At 47.0% G+C, this 20,954-nt stretch overlaps 1 protein-coding gene across 12 annotated transcripts in view; it reads left to right on the forward strand.

Annotated features, from left to right (window-relative positions):
* The first annotated feature begins 19,325 nt into the window (after positions 1-19,325).
* REV1 (REV1 DNA directed polymerase) overlaps positions 19,326-20,954 on the forward strand; it is a 94,267-nt gene continuing 92,638 nt past the window's right edge. For 8 of the 12 annotated variants that reach the window (XM_008253431.4, XM_070068726.1, XM_070068727.1 and 5 more), the window contains exon 1: positions 19,326-19,465. The gene's annotated coding sequence lies outside the window, so the exon portion shown is untranslated. The remainder of the gene's footprint in view (positions 19,466-20,954) is intronic. The other 4 variants (XM_051842644.2, XM_051842645.2, XM_051842646.2 and 1 more) reach the window with 1 other exon arrangement.

Genomic DNA, 20,954 nt, shown 5'->3' on the forward strand with positions numbered 1-20,954 from the left:
ACCTGCTGTCTTCAATGTGCACCTTCCATCTCAGCAGAGCAAGCACAAGCTCTTCTCTGGATCTTTCTTCTGTCTCATTCTTGCTGTGACTTCAACCTGTGACCCCTGCTAGTCAACACACATTTCTTAACAAACAAACACAAAAAAAGTATTTATTCAAAAGGCAGAGTGAGACAGAGAGAGAGAGAGAATCTTCCATGTGCTGGTTTACTCCCCCAAATGCCCACAACAGCTGGGGCTGGGCCAGGCCAAAGCCAGGAGCCAGGAACTCTATCTGAGTCTCCCACATGGGTGGCAGGGACCCAAGTGTTTGGGCCATCATCTGCTGCTTTCCAAGCTACATTACCTGGAAGCTGGGTCAGCAGTGGAGTAGCTGGGACTTGAACCAGCGTTGTAATATGGGACTCTGGCATCACAAGCAGCAGCTTAACCCACTGCATCCAATACTTTTGCTAACATGTATTTCCACTTTGTGCCACCATACCAGTAAATCTAGGGGTGGGGGGGAGAAGATCTCTTAAGTAAATTAAACTCCACTCAGATGTTCCTCACAGGGAGTATTTCTAAAAGCATCTAAAGGCTCTCCCATGCATGGTACTTTAATAGGGCAATTTCAGTGATACTTGGCTTATTCCTGTAAGTTTAACCCAATCTCACTGTAATGAATTATATAAGGTCCCTGCTTCTCTCCGGTTCTACTGGTATGGGAAGAATTCCAAGGACCAAGCCCATTAAGGCAGAAATGGACTTTTCTGAACCCTTACCTGTTCTTGCCCGATAGCCTATGAGGCCTGAAGCTAGGAAAGGACTGAAGTACACTCTGGAAGATTTTATAAACCAGGGGCTCATTATTCCTTGCACCACGCCTTGTAATACCCCAGTGTTGCACACTAAAGAGCCTCATGGGCATAGATATTGATTTATGCAAGACCACAGGGCCGTAAATAAGATCACAATTCCTCTTTTCCCAGTGGCCCTTAATCCAAATTCTATTTCATCTTCAATACTACCTGAAGCCAATCACTTCACTGTGATGGGCTTATGTTCTTTAGTATCCCATTAGATCCAGGCAGTCAATATTTCTTTCCCTTCTCATGGGACAATCAACAATCTACCTGGACTGTTTTGCCTCCAGGATTTACGGCAGCACCCCTCTTATTTCTCTCAGTCTTAATTGGGACCTCAAGGATTTTAGATTTCCTCGTGAGTCTATTTTAAACCATGTGTAGATGATCTTTTACTATGTTCAAAAACCAAGCAAGGCTTTAAGACTGATTCTGTGTATTTATTAAAGAGCTTAGTTTGGAAAACACATAAAACCTTCAAATCAAAATTAATATGTTGCTGTGAGAACAAAAAGTTCATTATTTGGGGCACAGAATTTTCCAAGAAGGCAAATCTCTCACTACATAAAATTTTCGAATGATTCTGAATTTTCCCAAAGCAACTATTACACAGCAGCCTTGAGAATCCCTGGGGTAACTGTATGCCATAGGCAACGGATGCCAACCTTTTCTGCTGTCGTATCCCCCTTGCAAGAATTCAGTCCTTAGTCCCTGAGCCTCTATCCTAGGAAGGTAAACACAAACAAGTCTTTTGGAACATATTAAAAGCTCTGCAAAAACATCCAAGCCTGGACTTGACTGATTATCACAAACTCTTTTCCCTTTTTTGTTTGTGAAAAGTGTGAACACTTAGAATACTTATTTCAATTACCTGAGAATCATCAGAGACCTATTGTGATTTTTAAAGGATTAGTTTTCTTTTAATTGACACATAATAATTATACATATTTATGGGATACAGTATGAGGCTTTGGTATATATTGTATACATCAAATGTATACATCAAATTGTATTTGTGTATATCAAATCAGGGTATCTGGCTTATCCATCACCTTATTTATCATTTCTCTGTGGCAAGAACTTTCAAAAGCTCTCTCACCAAGTTATTTTGAAACATGTACACAACAATGTTATCTGTAGTCCCCTAATTGGAATAGGGTGGAATATTTCTCCTATCTAACTATCTAACTACCTAACTGTAATTTTTACCTTGTTGGTCATTCTTTCCCCATTTTCCTCCCTTCACTTTCCTTCTCCAGCTTCTGATTCTACTTTTCTACTTTCTTTCTCTCTCTCTCTCTCTCTCTCTCTCTCTCTCTCTCTCTTTTTGGGGGGACAGGCAGATTTAGACAGTGAGAGAGAGAGAGAAACAGAGAGAAAGGTCTTCCTTCCGTTGGTTCACCCCCCAAATGGCCGCTGCGGCTGGCACGCTGCACCAATCCGAAGCCAGGAGCCAGGTACTTCTCCTGGTCTCCCATGGGGTGCAGGGCCCAAGGACCTGGGCCATCCTCCACTGCACTCCTGGGCCACAGCAGAGAGCTGGACTGGAAGAGGAGCAACCAGGACAGAACCGGTGCCCAAACATGGACTAGAACCTGGGGTGCCAGCGCCGCAGATGGAGGATTAGCCAGGTGAGCCGTGGCGCCAGCCTCTACTTTTCTACTTTCTACTATAAAATCAATTGTGTTTTCTTTTTAGAAGTCTGCTGCTTGTCTATGGCCATACCACCCTGAACGCGCCCGATCTCGTCTGATCTCGGAAGCTAAGCAGGGTCGGGCCTGGTTAGTACTTGGATGGGAGAAGTCTGCTGCTAATCTCGGTCTTTCATCAGATCTAGTAGCTAACATGCAGTCCCCTTGCCTAAGAACTGTGGCAGCAGCAAGCAAAGCCATGGCAGCCTCAACTGGCATAGGTCTAAGTTCTCCACTAAATTTAATGATGACCCATAAATGGACTCTTTTACAGGTGGGAATTATTCTGCATTTCTCAGCTAGTTGCTTGACACCCTAGGAAATGCTATACTTTCTCTCCAATGTCACTATCGTTGTAATACTCTAAACCCAGTCTCTCCTCTTCTTTTACCTGGAGGAGAAGTTCAAAGTCTGCCTTATAGATGTATTTACATCTCTTATAGATTTGTTAGAAGGTCACTAGCTATCATTGACCTGATTTTATTTGTGCATGGTATCTTTTTAAAAATAGAAATTTGAGGGTTGGGCATTTGGGTACATCCCATATTGGAGTGCTTGGGTTTGAATCCTGGTTCCGCTTCCACTTCCAGCTTCCTACTAATGTGTGCTTTGGGAGTCAGCAGGTGATGGCTCAAGTACCTGGGCCCTTGCTACCCATGTGCAAGTCCCAGAATGAGTTCTAAGCCCCCTGCTTCAGCCTGGCCCAACCCTGGCTGTTGTGGATTTTTGAGGAAGTGAACCAGAATTAGAAACATCTGTCTGAGTCTGTGTGTCTGTGTCTCTTTCTGCCTTTCAAATAAAAGTTAATTTATTAATAGAAAAATTTTAAATAGAAATTTGCAGGCATGTTATACTATCACAAACCTGAATTCACCTCTGGAATATAAACCATTACCAGAAATCAAATCAGCTCAGATGGCTGAATTAATTGCCCTCATCAAGGCATACCAAATGGAAAAAGAGTTAAAAAGTAAATATTTCTACAGATGATAAATATTTGGGGTGGTGAGAAGGTAGTCCATGACTTTGAAATATTTTGGAATCCAAAAGGTTTTCTTCCATTGAAAGGATCCCTGAAAAACCTAGATGGCAAATTAAAGAACTTTTAATGCTTATCCTTTATGTAAGGAAATAGCTATAATAAAAGTGGAAGGTCGTTCAAAATGCGAAGATGCAGAATCTTATGGAAATGTTTGAGCTGTCCAGTATGCAAAAAAGGGCAACATTAAGCAAGATAATTGTTCCTGTAATAACACAGAAAAGAGAGGCCTTGCAAGAATTTGAAGAGGCTATTTTTAACTGCCAGAGATAAGTTCCTGATTCGGAAAAAAGCATTTGGGAAGCATTAGGATGCTTATTGCATGCAGATAATATTTGGTGCTTTCAGAATGGTCAACTGAGCATGCCAGAAAACTGAAAATGGAGTTTAACAAAGATGCTTCGTGATATGACACATAATAACAGAAATAAATTGGCAACAGTTTAACACAAGCAGGCTAATTTTAGAGGTACTGTGATGTTTCCAAAACATGTCTTACCTGCCAATAACAGAATCCTGGCAAAACTGTAAAGATTAAACCTGGACAGGAACCAAATGTTGAGGTCCTTTGAACACTCCAGATGGACTTCATCTAAAGGCCTCCTGCACTGGGTGATGAACGCGCTCTGGCTATAATCCATTTCTTCTCAGAGCATCCTTTCCAGAGACTTCACTCTAACTATGGAAACAAGCAAACAAAAATTCTTGCTTTTGTTTTCTCAATTTGCAAAATTCCCACTAATCTCTGCTAACATTCATTTTACAGGTGCTATGAATGAACTTTGTAAAGTTTTGTGTTTCACACAGAAATTTATCATCCATGATTCTCAGAAAAACTAATGACATTCTCACATTATATGAACAATGCTCTAAGACACCCTTAATTCCCCTGGTCTAGCTCTATTGCTAGCTCTAACATCTGTAAGATGAACTCACTCCAAAACCATGGATTATCTCTTATCTGGCCCCATGTGTTTCAGAATTTCACCTCCCATTTTTATATTCTATCTGTTGTGGGTTGAATTGTCTCACCTAAAAAAAAAAATGTTCAAATCCTGACCTTGATACCTGTGGCTGTGACTTTGAAATAGGATCTTTGAAGATAGAATCAAAACGAGGCCACACTGGATGAGAGATTGCCCTCATCCAACCAAAGGTGCCCTTCAAAGAAGAGAGAAACGTAGACACGAAGGCACGTAGAGGAAAAAGGCCTTTGTGACAACAGACGTAGAGGCTGGAGTGATATTTCTACAAGGTGAGGAGCCTTGAGGGTTGGCAGCCACCACCAGAAGTTCAGGAGGTGCAAGCAAGAATTCGTCCCTTGAGCCGTCAGAGGAAGCATGGCTCTGAGACGCCCAGATTTCAGGTGTCTGGCCTCCAGAACTGTGAGAAGATAAATTCTGTTAAGCCACTCAGTCTGTGGCACTTCATGCTGGTAACCCTGATGATCAAATACACTGTGTTCTCCTAAGGAGAAATAGTTGATTACTTCCAGGGACTCAGAACAGTACTTCCACATGTAATGTCAACAAGCGAAACACCCTCCTAAAACACTTCTGCACGGACTTTTGGTCTTCTGGAAAAGACGCTAGAGAAAAGTAGTCCTTGAATCACAATAGAAAGGAGCTTAGCAGGTAGTGTTGAGGTAACAGCAGTGAGACCGCCAGGAGTTTCCCAGCTCAGAGGACATATGTCAGTTCCTTCGGCTACTGCATGTCCATTCCAGGGAGACCGTCAACTGAGAGGGCGTTCTTAGGAATGCTCCAGCAGTCACTAACTTCAGGGGTGGACAGCTTCTACTCCAGATAATGGAACAAAGGATGTTTTCACTTTAGCCATATTCTGATTTCCCTTTCCTCTACAACAACGTAGAGCTTCAGTACCATCTAGAACGCCAATGGAATCCTTACTGTCATCCTTTTATTTCCGACCCCTGTGGTCTCTTTCCAACCCTTAAGAAAAGCAGAACCCTTACATGAATTTCCTAGTCCACAATTGCTGTTCTAGGGCCAGTGGATTGCCAAGTCTTTAATCCCTAAATTGACCCTGTTGACAAATACATAATAATTCCACCCCCCCAATCCTGTACAGACCCCATGAGTACTTACGTTTTCCTCAGATCATTCATCTCAACCTCTAATTTTATAAAGATTTGACCTTGACTCTGTTATCAACAAAATGCTTCTGCTGACCTCATTACAGTCTAATCAGCAAAGCCTGGCCCATCAGGAACAGTCACCCATATCGGGCTCTGCTGGTTATGACAGTTCATCCTCTGCAGAGACACTTCCCCCCTGCTTTTCAGGAACTGTTCCATTCTGCTTAAGGAGTTTGTTCATCTGTAGAGAATTCAATCTGTGTTCCACTGAGGATACTACTTCTTTTTTTAAATTTTTATTTGTTTATTTTTAAAAGATTTATTTTTATGTATTTGAGAGGCACAGTTACAGATGAATGCAGAGACAGAGAGAGAAGTCTTCCATCCTCTGGTTCACTCCCCAAATGGCTGCAATGGTCAGAGCTGGGCCAGGCCAAAGCCAGGAGCCAGGAGGTTCTTCTGGATCTCCCACATGGGTACAGGGATCCAAGCACGTGGGCCATCTTCTACTGATTTCCCAGGTACATTAGCAGGAAGTTGGATCAGAAGAGGAGCAGTGAGGACTCAAACCGCTGCGCATATGGGATGCCAGCACTGCAGGTAGAGGCTTAACCTATGACGCCATGGATACTTCTTATATTGACATCAGGCTTATATGAGGGTACTTCAGTAAGTTCATGGAAAATGGAATTGAGGTTTTTTTGATGCAAAAAAGGTTTCTTTTCATGATATAAAATGTGTATTATGGAAAAACTATGAATGAATTTCAAAATTGTGTAGCAAAATAAACCCATAATCATTTATAATTTTTAATTTTTTCTCTTGAAATAATTACAGATTTCTAGGAAGTTGCTAAGATAGTACAGCGATCATATGTATCTTTTGCCCAGTTTTTCTCAAAGACTTCATCCTACATAATTATAATACAATATTAAAATTAGGAAACTGACATTGATATAATATTTATAAATATTTCTATGTTACATTTTCACAAGTGTAGATTAGTGTAACCAAAATCGCAATCAAGATACAGGGCTGTTCCATCACTACAAGATATTTCTCATGCTGCCATTATAGAATCACGCTAACTGCTCTCTCTAGTTGTCCCTAAAATCTGACATCCACTGATTTGTTTTCTACCACTACCATCTTATCATTGCAAAACTGTTAGATAGTGGCCAGCACTGTGGTTTAGTGCAATAAGCCACCACTTGCAGCACCCATATCCCTTATGGGTGCCAGTTTGAGTTCTGGCTGCTCCATTTCTGATCCAGCTCCCTGCTGATGTGCTTGGGAAAGCAGCAGAGGATGGCCCAAGTCCTTGGGCCCCTGCACCCGCATCTCAGACCCACATGGAACTCCTTGTTCCTGGCTTTGCATTGGCCCTGCTCTGGCCATTGCAGCCATTTGGGGAGTGAACCAGTGGGTAGAGGATCTCTCTCTGTCTCTCTGATTTTCTCTCTGTGTAACTATGCCTTTAAAATAAATAAATCTTTTTTAAAAAAATGCTAGATAAATGGAATTTTTCAGCTTGAGACCTTTTGAGATTGGCACTTTCCACTCAGTATTATGGCTTCTAATTCATCCCATTCTATGAAAGATGTATACTTTGTAAAAACATTCATCTACTGTAGGACATTTTTCCTTTTTCTAGGTTATGGCTACTACAAATAAAGCTGCAAAATAACCATGTACAAAAGCTCATTCTCTTAACTCAATTTTCCACAAGCTCTTTGAAGTTCCTGCATATCTCTCAAGCTCACACTTACTGATCCTGTGTATTTGGAGCAATTGTTCAAGCTCTCCAGATGTTTACAACTATTGTGCTCCCCCTGGATCCTATTTCCTCAAGAAAAATACATAGAAACCTTCCAAATGAGGCAAGTACGAGTTATTTGCGAGAACTTCCAGGAGGGATACCTCATTTCCACAATGAGAACAACCCCATTAGTGAAGCGGTTTGAAACTGGTCTCTGATTTCAGCAGAAGTCAGATGTAGCGCTCGTTCTGCTCTGAAACCCAGGGAACCCGTCTAAATTTATCAGCCGAGTTGTCATGGACAATCGTGTAGCCCTCGGTTTTCTCTTAGCCAGTCAAGAAGTTTGTCCCTTGGCCAACACTTTGGTTGCACCTATCTAAATACAGCAGAGTAAATAGTACAGTCTATGGCTAACTAAAAGACAAAGCCATCTGGCTCTCATAGGTGGAATATGAGACATATTTTCATTGCCTGGGTTTTATAATCTGTACCCTTAGCTTCAAGCCCCATTATAAAGTCTAACAATCACTTTGCTTCTGATAATTGCCTGTGTTATGCTTGACTGATGTTTCCCGTCCATAGTCTCAAATGCTTGTGTGCAGCCAGTCACACCAGAAGTTGAACAACTCATCCTACAACAGATGGAAGAGGAAAGATTAACCCTGGATCAACCATAGACTACACTCAGGGATCATTTATCTGTATTTAAACAGTATTAACCTGGCAATGGTGAAACAGTGGGTATCATTATTAGTGTTCTGTGGCCTGCCTTTTCTTGACCCTTGGCTGAAAGGTAGGTATAAGAAAGAAAAAAGGAAGGAAGGAAAGAGGGAGGGAGGGAGGAAAGAAATAGCTCCTAATATTCAGAGCAGGCTTGATTCTTATGGCCAGACACATTAGTCTCCTGCTAGACATAAATAGTCTCACAAGTTCATTCTGAACCACAATAATATGACAAAAATCAAAGCCACTTCATAATTGTGTCTAAGCACAGGCAAAAAAAAAAAAAAAAAAAAGTCGCTTTACCTCTTTACCTCTCACCAAAAAACAAACACCCCCTTTCTCAGCCAAACAATCACAACTTTATCCTCCTCTGGTCTCCTCTCCCTTCAGGTAAGATTTACTGAGACATGCAAACTACTCCTGCTATCTGATGATGTCCAGTCTAGAGTGTACCCTACTTCCTTAGACCCTCTCCCCAGTCACCCAACCAAAGTCAAATCACAGAATGGGTTCATTCTCCCATCCTCTGTCTGAGATACCCCAAGGTCCCCCATCAAGCATGTCCTCCTTGAATGCAACAAGAATGAGTGATAAACCCAGCTTGTTCTACAGGTGCATTGCTGGTGCTGCCCAAGCCATCACAGGGACAGCCATAGCAAAGGTGCTGTTTTAGGAAGAATCATCTGGAAATAAGTTGTGAGATGAGCCAACAAAAGAGGCAAGGTAGGAAACAATTGTTCTCATTTATGAGTAAAGAGAAAGGATTCATGCAAAGACTATAGTTACAGGAATAAAGCTGGAGGGGAAATCCCAAGAGACATTTTGGAGCAAGAACCAGCAGGAGTTGGCCAATTATCATGAGTTTATTTGTGCAGCCAGTGCATGCCAGGTGCACAGCACTGTCAAGACAGCCAAGTCCTTTCTAAGTTGCTCACATCCCGACAAGGGAGGATGATAACAAAGGCTATTTGGGCAGGTGAAAGAGGGGATGGTACCGGGACAGAGTTAAACAAAAAGGTGATGATGGCAGCTTTTGGCTAGGGAGGGTCACTCTGCGGTGATGAGCACCTCAGAGAGAAGCCACAGCTGGCCCAACAGAGAGCAGGAATGAGTGTTTCAGGCAGAGGGAACATCAGACCCTGAGACCCAGAAAATGACCAGCAGAAGGCTCGGCTGCCCAGTGGAGAGTGAAGGGGACAGCGTCCCAAAATTGGAAGGGACACAGTGCTGTGATGCCAAGGTGAGAATTTTGCTAAGGAAGGGCCACCAGATCTCACGGGTTCAGATTTCTTCACCTCAAATTGCTCTGCCTCCTTGCTTTCTCTGTTCTGCTGCCTTTTCTAAGTGCCCTTCTTGTGTCTGGGAGGGTTTCTGAGCAGTGGTGTCCTAGTCCCAAGGTCACAGAGGGGCCAGCTTCCAACCTTTTTGTGGCTCTTAAATTGGGCAAATTCTTGATCTTTGAGTCAGCCTTTGAAATTAAATTTCCTGTGCAGGAATTTGCAAATGACTCTTAAGAAAAACCCGTGTGTGCATAATGGCCTAGCCACTGGTGTTCTTACACAATTACAGCACTGACCTCCAGAAACACCTGAAGTTTGGCTGAGTGTGACCTGGTCATGTCTGCAAGTGAGACTGAAGTGAGCGTTTAACCCAGTGTTTAGGATGCAGGATGTGGGGCCGGGCTGTGGCGCAGCAGGTTAATCCTCCGCCTGCGGCGCTGGCGTCCCATCTGGGTACCCGTTCTAGTCCTGGCTGCTCCTCTTCCAATCCAGCTCTCTGCTGTGGCCCGGGAGGGCAGTGGAGGATGGCCCAAGTCCTTGGACCCCTACACCTGTGTGGGAGACCCCAAGGAGGCTCCTGGCTTCAGATCAGCGTGGCTCCGGCCGTTGCGGCCATCTGGGGAGTGAACCAGTGGACAGAAGACCTTTCTGTCTCTCCCTCTCACTGTCTGTAACTCTACCTCTCGAATAAATAAATAATATCTTTAAAAAAAAAAAAAAAGGATGCAGGATGTGACACTCAGGTCCCACACCATGGTGCATGTATTCAAATCCTGGCTCTGGCTTCTGACTCCAGCTTCCTGCTAACATAGACCCTGGGAGGCAGCGGTGATGGCTCAAGTCACTGGGTCCCCACCACCAACCTGGGAGGCCTGGATTAAGCTCCTGGCTCCTGGCCATGACAGGCACTTGGGGGAGTAAGCCAGTGAGTGGGAGTGTTTTTCCCTCTCTCTAAAATAAATATATGAATAATAAAAATGAGTCCAAACAGTGCTTCTAAATAATTTCTTTTTCCATAGCAAACATTTCTTGCTGGTCATTTTCCCACGAGAGATTTGTCATTTGCCTGAATTGTTGCATATTCTGATATACTCTGTTGGTGGTTTTTTGTTTTATTTATTGTTTTTTTCCCTTCAAGATAAATGTGCTACTTTCCATTTTGGAATCTGTCTTCACATTGGTTGCTTGGTTGTTTATTTCCTATTTTTTTCAAGGCTCACTCATATCTCTGCTTATTTGCTGTGCACCCTTGAGACAGTAATAGCTGAGCTTGGTGTTTTGCTTAGCTGAAATGTATTCTGCTGGCTAATAATCATTTTTACTATCACTACCCTTTGCCTCAGTCTTCTGAACATCAGCTGTTGTTTCCAGACATAATACTCTTGTTTTCAGTGCGTCTCCACTCTCTCCCTCTGTGAGTAGGGAAAATGTCTTTTTAAAAATCTGGTCTTTCTTTATCCCTTTTGTGCTCTGAGCCCTTTACTTCCCTATGTGATAATATTTGATGTCTTGTGTATATGGTTAAAAAGCCTGTGATTATGAATGCTGCTTGCAATATTAAGCCTCTTGATTTTTTTAATCTTTCCCTGATTAAACTCATATAATGATTAATTCTGCTTGTCTCTCATAATTCCCTTATCTTTATTCTTTATTCTGGCTTCCTCGTATCTTAAAAAAAAAAAAAAAAAAAAAAAAAAAAGACCCGAAACGAAAGCTCTCTCTATTGTTCTGTCTTTAGTTGAATGTATTTCTGTGACCATTTTAGCTTTAAAGATTGTATGAAATAAATTGTCTTATTTTGAATATTTCAGTATTTCATGGTATAATAATCATTTCAATTTATTTTGCTTTTTTGTTTTTAAACCGTTGCAATTAAGGTTTTCATAGAATTCTGGAGCTGAGGAAAGCATTGTTGACCATAACCCTTTCATTTTGTAAACCAGGACCCTGAGGCCCAGAGAAGTTAAACTATTGGTCCAAAATTAAGCAGCTCATAAGTGGTAAACCCAGAACCAGAAACCTGGTCCCTGACTTCCTGCCGATGCTCTTTCTACAACAGAACTGCATTTCCAGTTAAAGTGTCAGTTACACTTGAATACCAGCAGCACAAGTCACCATGCACATCATGTGAACGTATTTTTCCCGCCTCAGTATTCACACTTGAAACACCCACACAAGGGAAGTCTTCCAACAAAACACAGAAGCAGGCTCCACCTTTTTTTTTTTTTTTTATATTTATTTATTTGAAAGTTAGAGTTACACAGAGGAGGAGAGGCAGAGAGAGAGAGAGAGGTCTTTCATCCGCTGGTTCACTCCCAAGATGGCCGCAACGGCCGGAGCTGTGCCAATCCAAAGTCAGGAGCCAGGAGCTTCTTCTGGGTCTCCCACACAGGTGCAGGGGCCCAAGGATTTGGGCCATCTTCTACTGCTTTCCCAGGCCATAGCAGAGAGCTGGATCAGAAGTGGAGCTGGACTCGAACCAGCGCCCATATGGGATGCCGGCACTGCAGTTGGCAGCTTTACCCACTACACCACAGCACCGTCCCCTGTGCTTACTTTTAATGCAGAAATTTGTCCCTCACGTGGCACATGCTCCTTTGGAGTACACTTGTCAGCCTCTCCCGCTTAGCCCAGAATTCGGGCAGTTGGGACCTGTTCTTTGGTTTTCTCGCTGTTCTGGTGAATGGGGCAAAAAGGATGTGGGGGTAAACTAGTCTAGGTCCTTCTGTAGCTTTTTTTTTTTTAATTTTTTAATTATTTATTTAATTAATTTATTTATTTTGACAGGCAGAGTGGACAGTGAGAGAGAGAGACAGAGAGAAAGGTCTTCCTTTGCCATTGGTTCACCCTCCAGTGGCCGCCACGGCTGGCGCGCTGCGGCCGGCACACTGCGCTGATCCGATGGCAGGAGCCAGGTGCTTCTCCTGGTCTCCCATGGGGTGCAGGGCCCAAGCACTTGGGCCATCCTCCACTGCACTCCCTGGCCACAGCAGAGAGCTGGCCTGGAAGAGGGGCAACCGGGACAGAATCCGGCGCCCCGACCGGGACTAGAACCCCGGGGTGCTGGCGCCGCAAGGCGGAGGATTAGCCTAGTGAGCAGCGGCGTCAGCCCTTCTGTAACTTTCCTCCACTTCATGGGACATGGCCACTCCTGGAGATGGATTCTGCTAAAGCCTCACAAATGGAAATTTGCTTGTCCCCAAGAAAGTTGAGTTGAGAGGTGTAGGTTCTAAGCTGGGGCCTTGGTTCTTTGTGATGTCCACAGGGAGGGGTGGACAGCTTTAAGTCTCCATAGAAAGTTTGATTAACCTTCCAGATCAGCGAAACACACATCTTCTGTATTAGTGCCATTTGGCTGCAATGTTAGGTCAAGCAGGAGAGAGAAATGCACTCTGAGGACACGGGCCTGTGGTGTAGAGCTGAGGGCAGACATGAGATGGGGCTGGGGAGACACAGGAAGGAGTCTCTCCACCTTCTACCATTTTGCTCCAAGAATCCACTGTAAAAGTCTGCACTGGAGGCCGGCGTCGTCGCTCACTAGGCTAATCCTCTACCTGCGGTGCCAGCACACCGGGTTCTAGTCCTGGTTGGGGTGCCAGATTCTGTCCCGGTTGCACCTCTTCCAGGCCAGCTCTCTGCTATGGCCCGGGAGTGCAGTGGACAATGGCCCAAGTCTTTGGGCCCTGCACCCGCATGGGAGACCAGGATAAGTACCTGGCTCCTGGCTTCGGATCAGCGCGATGCGCCGGCTGTGGTGGCCATTGGAGGGTGAACCAACAGCAAAGGAAGACCTTTCTCTCTGTTTCTCTCTCTCACTGTCCACTCTGCCTGTCCAAAAAAAAAAAAAAAAAAAAAAAAAGAAGAAGAAGAAGAAAAGAAAAAAAAAGTGTGCACTGGCCTGAGTTCATGCAGAATCCCCAAAGTTACAAGTCACATGGAAACACCTTCTCTCTGTTCCAGTTCTAAATTCTCTAGAAAGCAAGTCATGTGTGAGTCCAGCATCCACCTGATCGAAGAATAAATGTACATAAGGGTATGGCCTGAAATTCAGACACACCCATTCACGTTGTCCAATTTTAAATGGTGACTGCACACTTTGACTTTTTCCAGGTTGGGGCCAAGTGGTACTATTCCCAGGTAACTCTCAAATCAAATACACTGCTTTACATGTGAGAAGAAGAATCAAAGAATGAGAGGAGGAAGGCAGGAAGGAAACATTCACTGTGACAGATCACTGATCTATCTCAGCCAGAAGTCCCTGGATTACCTAGGGTAAGCTCTATGGATGATCCTGACCTGACCAAACTATGAAAATATGCATTTATTAAATTAAAAAAAATCACACAAGGAAGCTGGCTGTTAAAACTCTGCATTAAACACACATTATTTTCTCTGTCCCTTTCCAAACATCACAAAACTAACTATAAATGAAAATTTTAATTAAAGGGACTTAAATACACAAGGAAAGGAGAATGAAAATGGAGAGATGTCAACAAAAAATTTGGAAGCTGGAAACCTGAAGGCTTGGGGGACATACTTGGCTGAAGAGGAGAAACTGAAAGTTAAGTACCTCTGGGGGGAAGAAGGAGAAACAACCCAAGGCCCTCCAGGAGTTGAAGGCACCCAATGCCTCTGGAATTAGGAATGAGGGTACAAGTAGAACCAAGAGGCTTGGTTGCAAGCCAGCTCCTCTGCACTCTCTCATTTTTGTACATAGCAGTACCCTTCTTCTGGTTGTTCAGGTTAAAAATACGAAGTCTCTTCCACCCTAAACCCTACGTGCAACCTATCAGCAAAACCTTTGACTTTATCTTAAAATCATCTTGTGGCATGGCAGCTCAAGCCACTGCTTACGACACTGACATGCCATATGGGCGCTGGTTCGAGTTCTGGCTGCTCCACTTTCAATCCAGTTCTCTGCCAATGCTTCTGGGAAAGCAGAGGAAGATGCCCCAAATGATTGGGATGCAATCCACGTGGGAGACTCAGATGGGGTCCCAAGATCTTTGCTTTGGCCTGGTCCAGCCCAGGACTTTGTGGCTATTTGGGGAGTGAAACAGCAGGTGGAAGATCTCTCTGTGTCTCTCTCCCCTTCTCTTTCTGTCACTCTGCCTTTCAAACAGATAATCCTAAAAAGAAAAGGAAGGAAGGAAGGAAGGAAGGAAGGAAGGAAGGAAGGAAGGAAGGAAGGAAAGAAGGAAGGAAGGAAGGAAGGAAGGAAGGAAGGAAGGAAAGCATTCTTAAAGTCTACTTCTACTACCTCCCACAGTAAGCAAGCTAGACAAAATGCTGTCACCTCTGACCTGGATCCATCTACTTCCTCCCCTCTCATATTCTATTGTGTCAATCAAGATTTTTGTCCCCTCCTCTCTGAAGGGCTTGTCCAAGTTCCTAGTGACATCCTCATTGTCTAGGCTAATAGCCATTCTGAGTCCTTAACGTAGTGAGTTATCAGCAGCGTGTCTCTCAGTTGATCTTCCATCCTTGAAGCACTCCCTGCTTTGGTTTTCATACCATTGCCCTCTTTTCCTTCTCCGTTGATTTCACTGACAGCACACAGTCCCAAACCTCCTTTGCTGTGTCCCCATTGCCTCAGCAACACGTAGATATAGGTGTGCTCCAAATCTTGATCATTACGCGTGTTCTCTCTCTACCCGTTCCTTAGTTGATTGTATCCAACTGCATGATATTATTTTATTTATTTATTTATTTTTTAAAGATTTATTTACTTGAAAGTTAGAGTTACACACAGAGAGAAGGAGAGGCAGAGAGAGAGAGAGAGTGAAAGAGAGAGAGAGGGAAGTCTTCCATCTGCTGGTTCACTACCTGGATAGCCACAACAGCCAGAGCTTCACCAATCCAAAGCCAGGAGCCAGGAGCTTTTTCGGGGTCTCCCATGTAGGTTCAGGTGCCCAAGCACTTGGGCCATCTTCTACTGCTTTTCCAGGCCATATCTGGGTGCTGGATCAGATGTAGAGCAGCCGGGGCTTGAACCAGTGCCAAATGGGATGCCAGAGCTGCAGGCGAGGCTTAACCTACTACATCACAGCACTGGCCCTAGGGATTTTATTTTATTTTATTTTATTTTATTTTATTTTATTTTATTTATTTTTTTAAGTAAAGTCAACCACGGGGCAGGCATTTCACACAGCATTTAAGTTGCTGCTTAGGACAGCCGCATCCCTTACTGGAGTGCCTGACTGGACTCCCAGGGATTCTGTTTCGGATCCAGCTTGCTAAAGCACACTCCATGAATCAGTAGGTAACGGCTCAAGTGCTTGGGGTCCTGCCACTCATGTGGGAGACCAAGATCGAGTTCCTTTCGCCTCACTGTCCCCAGTGCCTGGAATGCTGCTGCTGTCTGGGAGACCTGCACAGCCTCATCCCAGCTTGAAGGGCTTTCCTTGGCTAAATGTGAGACTATTTGTTCATAAAAAAGAATACGGTAGGGGCTGGTGCTGTGGCGCAGTGGGTTAACACCCTGGCCTGAAACACCGGCATCCCATATGGATACTGGTTCAAGTTTCGGCTGCTCCACTTGCGATCCAGCTCTCTGCTATGACCTGGGATAGCAGTAGAGGATGGCCCAAGTCCTTGGGCCCCTGCACCCACGTGGGAGACCCGGAGGAAGCTCCTGACTCCTGACTTCAGATTGGCGCAGCTCCAGCCGTTGTGGCCATCTTGGGAGTGAACCAGCGGATGGAAGACCTCTCTCTCTGTCTCTACCTCTCTAATTGTCTTTCAAATGAAAATAAAATAAATCTTAAAAAAAAAGAATGTGGTAATTGATTGCAGGATTCTAATCAATAAATGAAAACCTATCAGTACAATTGGATTTTTAAGGAAAAAAGAATAGAGAACGAGCTCATTTACCACTATTGAAGCAATTGCCTTTATTTTTAAGGAGAAATTAGAGTTTATCCTAGTTGGTAAAACTGGGATTCTTCTCTGAAGAATTGCAGGTAATAAAAACAGAAGGAATGATGTGATTGGTTAAACATCCCTTACAGTCCAATAAAATGGTTGATTCAGGCCTGGATCACCCGTAGGTGAAAGGATTGTTGAAGAGGATAATCACTTGGTAAAAAATCACTGCTACACAGCTTACATGGTGGGAAATGCAGCTTAAGAATGTAACCTGGGGCTAGGGCTGTGGTGTAGCAGGTAAAGCCACCACCTGCAGTGCCGGCATCCCATACAGGCGCCAGTTTGAGACCCGGCTTTTCCACTTCCCATCCAGCTCTCTGCTGTGGCCTGGGAAAGCAGCAGAAGACAGCCCAAGTCCTTGGGCCCCTGCACCCACATGGGAGACCCAGAAACAGCTCCTGGCTCCCGGCTTCAGATAGGTACAGCTCTGGCCGTTGTGGCCAGTTGGGAAGTGAGCCAGTGAATGGAAGGCCTCTCTCTGCATCTCTTTCTCTTTGTATGTAACTCTTTCAAATAAATAAATACTTTTTAAAAAATGTTGCTTTCCATTGTAGTGATCCCACTTAGTATGGCAAGAATCTGTGGCAAGGATAGAGTGTGAAGTATCCAACAGTATGTAGGCACATTCTCGCCAAAGTGGAATGGAAAATGAGGGTGAGGCTATCCAACCTGGTTACGAACTTTGAGAAGTGGTATGTTGTCCAGTGGGTTCACATATTCCATTAGTAAGGCCATTATTCCTGATGATGGTTGTTTAAGAATGAAATTAAGGGGCCAGTGCAGTGGGTGGTTAAATTATTGCCTCCTGCGAGTTCATCCCATTTGGACGCCGGTTCAAGTCCCGGCTGCTCCACTTTCCATCCAGCTCCCTGCTAATGCACCTGGGAAAGCAGTAGAGGATGGCCCAAGTCCTTGGGCCTCTACACCCATGTGGGAGCCCAGGATGAAGCTCTTACCTGGCCCAGCCCTTGCTTTTGAGGCCATTTGGGGAGTAAACCAGCAATGGAAGACCCCCCCCCCCACCGTGTGTGTGTGTGTGTGTGTGTGTGTGTGTGCTCTGCCTCTCAAATAAATAAGTAAATCTTAAAAAGAGAAATTAAAATACTTTGGCCTTCAATGTATGTGTATTATCTTCTTCAATCAGTTACCAAGTTGTAATAAACAGAACTGTTGGGCATTTCTTTTGGGTTACAGATGCTGTGGAAAATCACATGTCAATGGGAGCTTGACAATTGGGCGGCAGCTTTATCTGCTACACCACAGCGCTAGCTCCTGAAGAGCTCTTCATTTCTTTTCTCTCTCTTTTTTTTTGACAGGTAGAGTTATAGACAGAAGAGAGAGAGAGAGAGTCTTCCTTCCGTTAGTTCACCCTCCAAATGGCCGCTGCGGCCGGCGCACCACACTGATCGGAAGGCAGGAGCCAGGTGCTTCTCCTGGTCTCCCACAGGGTGCAGGGCCCAAGCACTTGGGCCATCCTCCACTGCACTCCCTGGCCACAGCAGAGAGCTGGCCTGGAAGAGGAGCAACCGGGACAGAACCCGGCGCCCACATGGGATGCCGGAAGTGAGCCATGGCGCCGGCCCTGAGCTCTTCATTTCTTATTATCACCACTCATTCATTCGAAATCCAGTTTTGCCAATTTTTTTTTAACGGAAATACTACCATTTAGAAATTACCCTTAAATAAAATACACCCGAATTCAGAGGGTTGCCACTGGTTTTCGGGGCCATCTCAGCATACGACCTCCTGGTGTTGGCAGCTTGTGGGAAACCTGTTGAAAATCCACTCTTGTTTGAAATTGTGACGTCTCAGAACAGTAGCAGGAGTGTTCTGGGTTAGCGATGAGAATACTGAAGCCGAAGTAGTTTCACCAAGGGCTGTAAAATGGCAAAATAAAACGGAAGCAATGGGGCGGGGGAGGGGAGACACAAGCAGTCTGAATATTTGCGCCTCCCCAGGGCGCGCGTCCCTGGCAAACTCCTCCGGAGTATCTGAGGCGAAGGAAAGTGCGGCACGGACACCGGCTTCCCCTCGCGCACGGCGAGCAACGACAAACCCGCACGGCCGACGCGGGGACGCAGTCCTGACGGCGCGCTGTTTGTAGAAAGCCCCAGATCAGAACTGTTCACGCAGCCGTGACGAGCCACGCACGCGAGTTTTCCTTTTTTTATCAGAAGACCGCTCTCCCGTGTAACCCCAAGACCGCGTGTGGGACGGAACCCCTGCCCTCGTGTGACAAAATCCAGGCCCCACGCGGGACGCAGGACGGAGCATGGCGTCCGCGCCCTGCGGGAGACCGCGCGAGTCCCCCAGAGCCCGCGGCCGAGCCGTGTGGGCCGAGTCTCCATGGCGCCCCGACCAGGCGCGCGTCAGAGCGCGTGCCTCTCTCCCGCCGCTAGATGTCGCTGTGAATCAATGGCTCGTGCCGGGGGCCCGGCTTGAGACAGCACCAGGGTTTCAAGTCCCCGGACTTGTGTCCTCCCGTCCTGGGGAGCCCCGAGTCGACAGAGGCCGCCCCCACCCCCGAGGGCCCGCGACCACAACTGGACGCGCGGCGGTGACAGCGCGCAGGGCGGAAGGCGCGATGCGGAGGCGGACCCACGCTGCCCCCGCCAGCGAGACGGTCACGTGTCGCCCAGGCGCTGCCCCCTGCGGGCGGCGGCGCGAGAGGAGGGCGGGGCCGGGAGGGGCGGGCTGCCGCGCCGCGCCAGGCGCCCGGGTTGCCCCCGCCGCGCGCGCGCGCGTGCGCGTGTGTGCGCGAGCCGAGCGCGTGCGCCGCGCGGGGTGAGTGCGCGTTGGTGGGGGTGGGGGACGCGGCTGGTAGGCTGCGCGCGCGTGCGCGCACTGGGCCGGCCGCCGCAGCTGGGGCGGGGCGGGGCGGAACTGCAGCGCGCGCGCCCGCCGGGGGGGAGGGGCAGGTGGCGCCGGCGCGCGTCAGCGCGCGCGGGCCGACCGCCGCGAGTGTGGGGGGAGCGTGGACCGCGGCGCGGCGGCGTGACTGCTTTCCCGCGGCGAGGACACTGTGCGGCGGCGCAGCCCCGGGGCCCGCGAAGCCGGAGCAGGCAGCCGCGTCCGGGCATGGTGGTGTGGGGCAACGCGGAAGGTGAGCGACCCCCGGCCGGCGGCGGGGTGGGGGAGGGGCAGGGCCGGACACGAGTCGCCCGAGCCGGCCGCAGAGACGCGCCTGGCGGCTGCGGGCCTCCTCGAGCCCGGCGGGGCGGGGGAGGGGCGCGCCGGCCGCGGGGCCCGCAGCCCCGTGCGTCCCTCGCGCGGCCTGCGGCTGCCCCGCGGCTCCCGCTCCCGCGCCGGAGCTGCCGGGTTATGTAACGCGTGACCTCCGCTTCCCCGCCGCCATGGCGCGGCCGGCCCCGGCGCCCGCACACGACCGCTCCGTCGGCCCCGCGCGCCCGCGGCCCTCCCCGCGCGTCCCGCCGGCGGACACCTCCCCGCGCCGCAAACTCGTCGCTGCTGCCCCTGCTGTCGCGCCGGCGCCCGGCCGGCCCTTCCGTCCCGCGCCATTCATTCGTGCGCGTTTGCGGGCGTCCGCAGAGCGCTGTCGGGGACCGGCGCTGGCCCGCAGGCCCCCGCGCGGGGTCCCGGACCCCGTCGGGGAAATACCCCCGGACAGTTTTTGGGCACTCCTGGCTTGTCCGTCCCCTCACGTGCTGGGCGCCTTTGCCGCGGCCCCCGCAGCCGCCGCCGCGGTGCAGCCGGTGCGTGTGCACTGCGCGCTCTGCGTGTGCCCAGTTTGTGAACGGGTCTCCTTGCTAACAGCTCTCAGGGCGCGGATTCTGTCTTTCATCTGTTTAGCCCTGTTTTATGGTAAACAATACATTTCTGTTAAGAGGTTTTTTTTTTTAAAGGCATGGGAGTCACTTTTTAGGATTCATGTCTGTGAAGGCTCAAGTAGAAAATAATGTTTCGAGATAAAGTGCTTGTGTAGGGTCTCTCCATGCCCCCCGCCCCTAACTTCATAAGAGAGAAAGAAAGAGACCTGCGCTCCCAGGTGCAGCCTAGTCGCTAAAGTTACAGGGGTCGCGTGGGAGGTGTGTTTTGATAGCCCCGCTTTCTTTTGACAGCTGCTGTAATAGAAAGACGAGAACTTCAGAATTAGATGTGGGTTTGAATTCTGGTTTTGCCACTTATTAGCCATGTGACCTTGGACCAGGTTACTGGTATCTTTGATTTTTTTTTTTCTCATTTATAAAATGAGAACTTAAGTTCCCACTTTGGGTAGCTGAGGATTAAGTGAATTCTTCAATGTAAGGCATCTAGTGAGACCGTGGTATATAGTGGGTGTGCAATAAATCCATATTCCCATCGTCATACTTCCTTACTGAAATCCACAGTTAGAAGGAACCAAGGTGTTCTAGAGGGGAAGTGTGAGAGGAAAGCTAACCGGAAGAGAAAAGCCGCACTCTTGTTTGCATCCGCATGAATACCCGAACAAGTCCTAGACTGGGATATCCCTGGTTCATTCTGCCTTTCAAGAATGTGTATGTGTGGCATATTGTAAATCACAGGGTAGATTAAACAAAACGTTTAAGAATGAAGAGGGGCCTTTGTAGCGGGTAAAGCTGGTATCCCCTTAC

Source organism: Oryctolagus cuniculus, chromosome 2 (assembly GCF_964237555.1).
Source record: "Oryctolagus cuniculus chromosome 2, mOryCun1.1, whole genome shotgun sequence".
Lineage (NCBI taxonomy): Eukaryota > Metazoa > Chordata > Mammalia > Lagomorpha > Leporidae > Oryctolagus > Oryctolagus cuniculus.